General features: G+C 34.5%; 1 protein-coding gene across 1 annotated transcript in view; it reads left to right on the top strand.

Moving 5' to 3' along the window:
• The window catches only part of LOC137631692 (protein snakeskin-like), a 23,798-nt gene that overhangs the window by 5,740 nt on the left and 10,558 nt on the right, over positions 1-7,500 (top strand). The window contains exon 2 of the mRNA XM_068363568.1: positions 4,435-4,610. The gene's annotated coding sequence lies outside the window, so the exon portion shown is untranslated. The remainder of the gene's footprint in view (positions 1-4,434; positions 4,611-7,500) is intronic.

The raw sequence follows: 7,500 nt of genomic DNA, 5'->3' as shown, positions 1-7,500 counted from the left end.
CACTGTTCTATCTTATTTCTCTTCCTCTTGTTTTATTAAATTTTCAAATTTTTATATAGGTGATATTTATTTTAATGTTACTGTTCTGAAAATATTTAATTTTTATTTGTTTCCTTTCCTCACTGGGCTGTTTTCCCTGTTGAAGCCGCTGCTTATAGCATACTGCTTTTTCAACTAGTGTTGTAGTTTAGAAAGTAATAATAATAATTATAATAATAATAATGAAATACAGCCGTCTCTAGTCTACTGCAGGACAAAGGCCTCGGACATGACCTTATTCATGTCTAAGTTTTGGCCAGTTTTCATTACCACGCCGGCTAATGCCCATTAGTTATGGTAGGAGACTTTAGTCTAATCGCTTACAGAAAACCAACCTAGTATGGGTAGCCCTAACAGTAGTTCAGCGTTGCTGATCATGACGATATACAAATATATAATGTCTGTGTTTTTGTTTAGTTTGTTTTATATACAAAGCATATACATGCGTAAATCGCACTGAGCTTCATGTAGTTTTTATTATCGAATGCCTTCTACCTTGGAAATTAATGCCAAAATGGAACATTCTTCCAATGATAAGCGATTCCAATTGGTTCAGGATTCGGACTTTGGATTCTGGATCGAAACAGAGCTAAGTGAGGGATTTGTCCAATGTATCAAGTGATGTATAAGTTTATTTTGACTGCTTTACTTATTCCTGTTGAATTCAGTTATTTGTAAACAGAATCAAAACCAACCCATCTCTATCATGATAGACAGTTTCTATCATGTGATGTTCATGGCAGTTTTTTCACATTACACACGCAACATTTAATACTGTGCGTCCAGTATTTTGATTCAGAGGTGAAGATTCGATTCCTGGCCTAAGTAGAAGCTCGTATGATTAAAAGAAAATGTGTAGGCTATTAATTTCCAAGGTAAAGTGCATTCGATATTAATGATTTTTTATAGAAAAAACTTAAAAATTTCTAAAAGCACCAGTGTTTTAGTGACAAAACTATCATAAATTGCACCGTGTAACATAATTAGTATTTCACTTTCGATATGGATATACGCTTATTTCTTTCTTGATAGCCCGTTGGTTCAGTCTCTGATATAGTTTTGTTTAGATTAAGAGGAAGAGGTTTGAATCTTAACCTGGGTCGAAGCAGTTAGCGCTAAATAGAGCTAATTCGATTTCAAAAACAGTTTGGGACTCAATATCTGACATTATGAAAGTAATCTGTGCTCTTATTTCATTGTGTGACTTTCCGTGTAAAGATTTAAGTCAGACGAAAGTACTAAATCCAATCAAATTTTTAACTTTTCCTTTCATGGCTGGTCACTCACACATAAATTATATATATATATATATATATATATATATATATATATATATATATATATATATATATATATATATATATACATATATATATATATATATATTTATGAATATATATCACAAGCACACGTGATTTCAATCAATGTAAATATCACCCACGAACAGCATTTAATACCGAATTCTATCTTGGGAATATATATCCACTTGGAATTCATTTTATGGTAACTGCTTCTGGCCGGGTGGAGATTCGAACCCACACCTGTGGGCTGGAAACCATGCCAGCAACGACTCTACCGACTGAGTTTGATATGGTAACAGCTTCTGGCCGGGTGGAGATTCGAACCCCCACCTGTGGGCTGGAAACCATGCCAGCAACGACTCTACCGACTGAGTTTGCTCAGTCGGTAGAGTCGTTGCTGGCATGGTTTCCAGCCCACAGGTGGGGGTTCGAATCTCCACCCGGCCAGAAGCTGTTACCATAAAATGAATTCCAAGTGGACATATATTCCCAAGATAGAATTCGGTATTAAATGCCGTTCGTGGGTGATATTTACACATGTGTATATATATATATATATATATATATATATATATATATATATATATATATACTGTGTGTATATATGTATATACACATATGAGTGTGAGTATGTATGTATAAATATATATATATATATATATATGTATTTACATGCATATATATATGTGTGTGTGTGTGTGTGTGCGTGCGTGTGTGTGTGTGTGTGTGTCAAGGTCTAGTCTGTAATATGGCGTTCCTCAAGAAATGAAAGTCCTTGCAACATTAATCTTCCATCTGTGGAATCAAGGATAATCTCATATGAATAAAACTTCCACAAGAAAGTTTCAACACAGAAATCTAAATAGTAGTATCTTTCATCTCTAGTATGCATTTTCTTTCTTTCTGGATTTTAAGGCCTTTCCATTCCAATACCTTTTCCATTATCTATCTATACAACCCTTTCTGGGTCATCTTAGATTCTAAATTCATGTTATTCAAATTAGAATTAAACCTTTCTATCTCCAAGCCTTTTTGCTATCACTAGTCCTGTCTATTCCAAATACCAAACCTTGGGTAAACAATATTTTACCTTGTGTGTAGCGTGGGAGGCTGCAGCCCATGTTCTGGTACTCATTCTGACGTCATATTTTAAATAGAATTATTATTATTATTTGCTAAGCTACAACCTAATTGGAAAAGCAAGATGCTATAAGCCCAAGGGCTCCAACAGGGAAAATAGCTCAGTGAGGAATGGAAATAAGGAAATGAAATACAACAAGTAATGAACAAATGAAATATTTTTAAGAACAGTAATAACAATAAAACAGATCTTTCATATGTAGACTATAAAACTTGAAAGTACTTATGTTCTAATGTTGTAAATTGAAAAAGAAAAAAGGAAACTGAAGCAAATTATCAAGAAGACAGAGTTAAAAAAAAAAAGTTAATGCATGGGGAGGAATTAAGAATGATGTGTCATTGCGTCATTGATGAGCTCATTGCTTGAATTGTGGTATAAAACAAAGCCATGTTGGCACTCTGACACAAGAAGGACCAGTACCTTTTGACAAAATTTGTTTCCCAAGGCAGAGAATCACCTTCTTTTCTTAGGACCAATGACAATCACATTGGTCAGTCATTTTAGAACTAACTGTTACCAATGACCACTGCTTGGTCTTTGATGTCCTAGGAAGTAGGAATTGCTTTGGATGGAAATACACTCTCCCAAGGCTAAGGAATGCATAGTAGAGAAATGAGCACCCCTTGGTTATCTGAAATATCTACAAAATTACCTTTCCTTAGGAGGCCAATAGCCTTACAACTTTTCCTCTAGTGTATGACAATGGAAAAATAGCATTCTAGCAGCTCTTCACATGGTTACACTCTCTAAATTCGCCATATAGCATTAGGCAAGAGGTGTGCAACTCTAGAATGTTTATTCAGATGCAAAAAAATTTATTGCTCGTTATGGTTTTCGCCAAATTATTCTGTGATGAAGATGCTAGCCATTTCCCTGCTACCATGTATTATGTTCAAAGGGTTTATGTGCTCTAAGTGTATATCCCTTCTTAGTGGTAACCCACACCGGTGTTACCCGGATTCAACTTTTCTTAATTTCGTTGATTGAACCGTGCGTGGTATACTGATCATGTTGGTGGTAACAGTTAACGTTAATGCGTTCCATAAGCATTTTCTTCATAGAGAGGTTGTCTTCAGGAGATGTCAACATTCAATTAGAGTTTGGAATGAAGCTTTAGACCTGTGACTAGGTTGTCCAGGAGTATTTTGTGGCCTTATACATCGACGGTGTTTTAATTTCCTTGCTAGGTCAAGTGTTTCTTAGCTACGTTGGTGAGAAGTTTATAGATATAACCAACGTATTGCTGATGTGTAGAATGTTGAATATTTTCATTGAAATGGAAGTTATATTAGCAAATACATTCAAACCAGGTACTGTATAAGTTAACCGAATATATCTGCGGTATACACAAGGATTTAAATACTAACTTCAATAGGTACTGTAGCCTACCGGGAAAAGGATAAGCAATGAAGAAAATTATTTCACTTTTCTTCAGCATCCAGCTGGCTTAACTGTTTGGCAAACCTATTAGGGTTTCCTATGTCACAATCACTCGTTTGATAGTTTTTACTAAATAAACTCTGAAGTCAAAACCTCTGTCAATTACGCTATAGTTGGATAATTTTGAAATCTTTTATAAGTGCTAAATTTCAACCAGATTTATTTCTCTCTCTCTCTCTCTCTCTCTCTCTCTCTCTCTCTCTCTCTCTCTCTCTCTCTCTCTCTCTCTCTCTCTCTCTTTCAATACATCGTTAAGGAATAGTTCATTTATTGCTAAAAATGATTAATGAAACCTCGTGCTTTGTTGATGTCAAAATTTAATGCATATTGTTCTGAGTTTATGACTAATTTTATCTCCCAATCAGGCCCTTCTCAACTGAAGAAGAACAATGCCTCCTATCATTGAAAAAAAGGAAAAGTCGATAGTGGCATTATGTGGTTTTATATCGAAGTCTGTTCAATTCATTGCACGTCGTTTGGTGTTCAATATTATTTGTTTGTATTCCGTTGCAGGTCTAAGTTCTCCAGTTCTCCTTGTCGTGAAGGTCATCAAGTTCTTCTAGATAAAGTTCCAGTTCTTCTTTGAGCTACATTTCCAGTAGCGGTGGTTAAAGTTTAGATATGGAATTTTTATTCGCGTGGAATGTTTGGTTCGTCATCCTGTAGTGATCTCGTATTTTATACCTTTGGTAAGAAAATTATTCTTATACTTATATTAGCCTGTTGCAATGCATGCTAATTAGCCGAATTCAATTATACATTGCTTAGTACGTAAGAATATAAAAACAAATTTTTATATTTAATCATTATATATGTGTGGTGTGTGCGCTTGTGTGTGTGTGTGTGTGTGTGTGTACTCTTGTGGCATAATTTTTCTCTTAGGCAATTCTCATTAAATGCTAAAGCATTTGTGGTATCAATCATGCTAACCCAACAGTTTTCTAGTTTTTCTGTATCTTTTATTGTCTTTAGCGATAGTGTTTTGAAGGAAAAGACAGAATTTGTTAATTTACTGTTCCGACAGGTGTTTCAGCAAATAACTAATGGTTTTCTTCAGGGCATCGCTACAAAAATAAAGATAAATGTAAAAACATAATAGAATAAAAATATGAAGATATTTTGTAAAAAGAAAAAAAAATCATAGAAATACTACTGAAGAAATATGGATCTTCAATAAAACTTCAAAATTCCAGTTGCAATTTCCTAAAACCTTACACTGGAGAAAAATCTTAATTACCAGTATAGTCCCTGAACACCAGTTCTTAAGACCTCGGGAAAAGTTCTGAAGACAAGGTTCAGAATGTCTCTTTGCTGGAGGGGAGGACATATAGTAGTCTGAGGAAACTAATTTTCAACACATGCTGCTGCATCCTGATGGACACTGACTCAGTAATCACCAGCCTCTCATAGTCATAACCTCCATTAAATGACCATATCAGGGGCACAGAAGTTGTTCACGAAGAGTACTAACTGCAATTTCTGGAGTACACACACACACACACACACACATATATATATATATATATATATATATATATATATATATGTGTGTGTGTGTGTGTATATGTATATGTATGTATGTATATATATATATATATATATATATATATATATATATATATCTGTATGTATGAGTGTATATGTATATATTCTTATATAATCACTTAGTTATATACAGTGTATGCACACATGTATATATATACATACATATATATATATATATATATATATATATATATATATATATATATATATATATAAAGTATAGCATATTCTAACAACATATAAGAAAAAGAAATGAGAAATGGCAGGACTTATAATGAGAAGAGCAGATAATAGATGGAAAAGAAGACTAACAGAATGGGTCCCTAGAGATTGGAAACGAAGCTGGGAAAGGAAGAGAAGACAGTTGATTGACGAGCTAAGAAAATTTGCTGTTATGGACTGCCTTAAAAATGCTATAAACCGGCAGGAATGTAAGGACATGTCTAAGGAATATCTAAGTGCAGGTCCAACTTTCGGTTATGATGATGATGAGCCAGTGGAATGTGCAACCAAAGTACAAATAACGCACAAAGGATAATTGCTAATCACTTTGTGACAATGTCCAATCGGCCGTACAATAATATCCGACAAGAAACAGTATAAACAGTAGGGTTGGACCAAAGAATGACGGAATTATTGAAAAGAAATCTCATACATTTTACTCAATGTCTACTAAGTAAATGGCTAGAAGGAATAACACCTCAGAAAAAAAAATGGTGGTCCAGTGAAAATTGATGATTGCATTGACCTCTCCATACAGAATCCAGAGTTTAAAGGCTTGAAGGCCGCTCATGAATGGCAAAGGCAAGGGATAGTGACATTGTCATATCAAGCAGGACAATGCCCCGGAGACTGGCCATATATACATATGGTCAGTGCCAAAGCACCCTCTCCACCCAAGCTCGGAACAAAGAGGGCCAGACAAAGGCTGCTGATGACTCAGGAGGTAGACCTGTAGGATCCCCCCAAACCCCCAATCCTTAGCTACGACGATGGTGAGGTTGCAGCGACCAAAGGAACTAACGAGTTTGAGCAGGACTCGAACCCCAGTTTGGGGATTGCCAGTCAAAGACGTTACCAACAGGCCACCACAATCAGAAAAGATCAATAAGTAGATTTGAAAACAAGATTGGAGCATATTACTGAAAAGGAAAAAGGCAATCCAGAATCTTCTCTGACATCACTTGTCAACCTTATCTTACAAATGCCTCATCCAGTAGTAGTAGTAGTAGTAGTAGTAATAGTAATAGTGATCGTAATATTAGTAGTAGTAGTAGTAGTAGTAATAGTTATGGTAATAGTAGTAGTAGTAGTAGTAGTAGTAGAGAGTAGTAGTAGTAGTATTAGAGAGTAATTTATCACTTTTTTTTTTTTTTTTTTTTTTTTTTTTTTTGCATTGATAAAAGATTTGCTGTGTCTACAAAGTGCTAACAGATGACCCAATGCCTTGAATGGGCCTTGCATAGGTCGTTTTAATGCACGTGTAGCATAATAGTAGCAAACGTGTTCACGTAAAACATTGTAGATCCCAAGAGTCAGATAGATCAACATTTAGAAGCAATTCATTTATGAAAAGAATTCTTCTGCTGTGGCAGTGGAATATCTTGAGTAGAATTCTCTTCCCAGTTGGCGATAATTATTTTAGTATGTCTTAATATGACTTTTTTATTGCTGAGCTGTGTTGTCTACCAAAATATAAGTCTATTTCAGAATATGGTCAGTAGATTATTTAGATACAACTAAAAGACTACTTATTTAAAGTGACGGAATTTGTAAAACTGTTTGTTGGTGCAATTAAAATGATATTCAGAAAAAATGGCATAAAGATTTTTTTTTATTAAATAAGATTCTTTATGTAAGAACAATTATTGATAAATTATACATGAAGCTCAATTAATTATACAATATACATGAATGATATTTAATCAGTTCGATAACAACTCAGTTAAGAAGAAAGTTCAATGCCTACCGTCTAAAAAATTCATATATTTTTAGCCCCGATAAGACCTCCGAATTTTTCTCACAACCCACGAT

The sequence above is a fragment of the Palaemon carinicauda genome, chromosome 40 (genome assembly GCF_036898095.1).
Source record: "Palaemon carinicauda isolate YSFRI2023 chromosome 40, ASM3689809v2, whole genome shotgun sequence".
NCBI lineage: Eukaryota > Metazoa > Arthropoda > Malacostraca > Decapoda > Palaemonidae > Palaemon > Palaemon carinicauda.
This window is presented reverse-complemented; position numbering and strand designations above follow the sequence as displayed.